Source organism: Hipposideros armiger, unplaced genomic scaffold, assembly GCF_001890085.2.
Source record: "Hipposideros armiger isolate ML-2016 unplaced genomic scaffold, ASM189008v1 scaffold_1541, whole genome shotgun sequence".
In the NCBI taxonomy this organism is placed as follows: domain Eukaryota; kingdom Metazoa; phylum Chordata; class Mammalia; order Chiroptera; family Hipposideridae; genus Hipposideros; species Hipposideros armiger.
This window is the reverse complement of record NW_017732891.1, coordinates 69927-73824: the sequence shown is the minus strand read 5'-3', so window position 1 is coordinate 73824 and position 3898 is coordinate 69927.

Genomic DNA, 3898 nt, shown 5'->3' with positions numbered 1-3898 from the left:
AAACTGCAGGGAACAGCGGAGGAAGGATGCGGAGGAAGTACATGTAGACAATCCCTCAGGAAGATTGACGGTGAAGGGTGCAGAGAGACTGGACAGTAGCTGGATAGGAATGTGCGGTTGATGGAGGGTTGTTCTACTTTGTTTCAAGTTTAGAGAGACATGAGCATGTTTAAATGCTGACAGGGAGGAACCAGTGGAGAGGGGGAGGCCAAGGGAGCAGGAAAAACATGTAATGTAGCCAGGCTTCCAGGCACCTCTCTGGGGTAGAAACTAAATCCTAAGGGTCTCAGCACCCCAGAGGTCACCGCCAGTAAGAAGAGGGAAGAAAAGGAGGAAAGGGGCCTAAGGAAAATGTGTAAGTTAGACAACTGGGGCCACATCAATTTGTGAGTTACTAGTACCAAGCCCCAGTTTTCATCAAAGCAAATTTTGGGGAAATGTGATTAAAACTTATTTTTCATGAAACTTACTATTCCATGAAACAAAGCTTTTGAATTTTTTACCAAAACAAATCTTTACATCCTTTAAATGCTTAGAAAAGTGGTCCAAACTGGCAGCCTATCAATCCAATCCAACTGGCAGACAATTATTTTGCCTAAATAGTGTTATGAAATTCAGGAAATTTCACATAAAAGTTTAGACTTCTGAATTCTCTTGAAAACTTGCAATCTGAGACCCGTGGTATCCATCAAATCAGCTAAGTGGTTGCTGCCTCATTGAAAAGGGACAAACGTTCTCCAGCTTGTCCTAGCCTCGCCCAGCCTCTTTCTCTTCCTGCCTGACCCCTAGAAGGGGACTCCTCCACTCTGGCACAAAGTTGGGTTAGAGGGCGCTGTCATTTGTTCCGGCCCTGTTCTATCATTGGGCACTTGCTATGTGTGGAGCGGAGAGCTACGGCCCTGGGGATACAACAGCAATCATGACACTGTCCCTGCTCACAGAGCATGGAACCTGAAGAGGCTGGCAGACCTTAATCTCAACAGTATAGGACTGCTGGTACCCTTGAATGGTGCAGATTTCACTTTGCATTTGGAAAATATTCCAGCTGTCTGCTCGTCCCACACACCCACTGATGAACAAAAGCACATTCAGAACAAATGCTCAACTAGCTATAGGAATTCTGACACAATTTTCCTTGTAGTTTGACATTGCATTATAGCACATTGCTTTAGGAGTCAGGCCAGACCACTGCCTGAAGAGGGCAGGGGGGAGAGTCATTTAGCACCATGCAAGAGAATTTAAAAGTGCACCAAAATGTGTTTGCCGATAGCAATCTCATTATTTGCCTTCCTTTGTCTTTACAGACTGAAGTCATTTCCAATATTGTGCAGATATCTGACCTTGTCTTTGTCAGACTCAACTGAAGAGAGATTAAAACAAGAGATATGACCTGNCTGGCTTGTACTCTTCAAAAATGTTGAGATCATAAAAGACTAGGAAATGGTCTTGATTGAAGGAGACTGGAAATGTGATACTAAATGCAACGACTGATCCTGGATAGGATACTGGACCAGAAGGGGAAAATTTGCTATTAAACATTATTGTGACAATTAGCAAATTTTAATAAAATTTGGAGATTAGATAATAGTATTATATCAACGTTAATTTTCTGATTTTGATCATTATACTATGATTACATAAATGGATATCTTCATTCTTAGGAATTTAGACATTGAAGTACTTAGGGGAAAAGGAGCAGCATGTGTGTGCTTATTCTCAAAAGGTTCAGAAGAATAATAAGCAAAAGTGATCATCTAGTTGAAGGGCACATGGGAAACTGGGTGAAAAGGATATGGGCATTTTTGTGTTGCTCTTGCAACTTTTCTTTGTTTTAAATTATTTCAAAACTAAAGGTTATAAAAACTGAGTTGGATATTTGATTATTTTTATTCATTTATATTCCACTACATTCTAAAAAGGATGGAAGGCAATTTATAAACCTATCTATTCAACAGGATTTTTTTCAATGGCCTGTCTTCAGCTGAATTCTCCTAGAAGCAGATACTAAGCCAAGAATTTGAAAGCAAGTAGCTTATTTGGGACATGATCCTAAAAAGCATCTTGCCTTGCAAGAAATGTTAAAAGAAGCTCTTTAGAGAGAAGAAAATGATCAGGTTCTTGGTCACAAACTTGGATCTACATAAAGAAAGGAAGAGCTTTAGAGAAGAAATAGGTGAAGATAAAATAAAACTTTTATTTTTTGTACCTTGAATTGGTTTAACAATAATAATTTGTTCAAAATAATAACAATAATGTATTTGATGATTATAGCTTATATATAAGTGAAATGAATGGCAGAAATGATACGAAGGACAGGAGAGAAAAATTAGGAATATTTTTATAAGGTATTTACACTACTGGTGAAGTGGTATAGTGTTATTTGAAAGTAGACTTGGATTAGTTGTAAATGTATATTGCAAACTCTACAGCAACCACTAAAAAAGGTTTAAAAAGAAGTACAACCAACATGCTAAGGAGAAAAAATGGAATCATATAAAATGCTCAGTTAAACTACAAATGGCAGAAAAAGAATAGAAGACAAAATTGGGAACAAAGAACAAGAACAACAAATAGAAAACAGTAACAAATATGATAGATATTAATCCAACTATATCAATCACCTCTTTAAACAATGGCCTAAATATACCAATTAAAAGACAGAGATTGTCAAAGTGGATAAAAAAAAAGATCCAACTATATGTTGTCTATAAGAAATTCATTTTAAATATTAAGTAGATTAAAAGTAAAGGGGTAGAGAAAGCTATATCATACTATAGCTTGATATAACTAACCAAAATAATAATAATCATCATCATAATAATTATAATAATAATAATAAGCTGGAGTGGTTATATTAATTTTAAACAGAGCAATCTTTAGAGCAAATATAAATTATCAGGGATCAAGAGGGTGCTATAGGCTGAATTGTGCTCCCTCCAAAATTCATATGTTGAAGCCCTAAGCCCCAATATGACCATATTTGGAGATAGGGCCTAAAAGGAGGTAATTAAAGTTAAATGAGGTCATAAGACTAGGGTCTTGATATGATAAGATTAGTGTCCTAAGACGAGACACCAGAAAATTCGTTCTCTCTCTTTCTCTAAGTATGCTCAAAAAAGAAGTTATGGGAGCACATAATGAGATGGTAGCCACCAACAAGCCAGGAAGAGAGGCCTCATCAGAAACCGACCATGCTGGCACCCTGATCTCAGACTGCCAGCTGTCAGAACTGAGAAAATAAATGTCTTTGTTTAAGCCACCTAATTTACAGTATTTTGTTATGGCAGCCCATCCTGACTAAGACAGAGGGACATTACATAATGATAAGGGGGTCAATTCTCTAAGAAGACATAACAATCCTAAATGTGTATACACCAAACAACACAGTGTCAAAATACATGAGTCAAAAACTAATAGAGGGGCCAGCCGAGTGGCTCGGTTGGTTAAGAGCGTGAGCTCTGAGCAACAGAGCCGCCGGTTCGATTCCCATGTGGGCCAGTGAGCTGCACCCAAGCTGAGCTGCCTCTGAGCTGCCAACAGGTGGCAGGATGGCTCAGCTGGTGAGAGCATGTGCTCCTAACGACAAGGTTGCTGGTTCGACTCCCACACAGGATGGTGGGCTATGCCCAACCGCAACTAAGATTGAACACAGCACCTTGAGCTGAGCGGCCACAAATTGCCTATAGGCGGCCAGATGGCAACTGGACTTGGTGCTGAGCTAGCTGCTCCCTCCACAACTAAGATTGAAGGACAACAAATTGGCTGTTCCCCTCCCCCAATTCCCCAATAAAATATTTTTTTTAAAAAACAAAAAAACTAATAGAACTACAAGGAGAAATAGATAAATCCACTATTATAATTGGAGACTTCAACACTCCCCTATCAGAAATGGACAGAT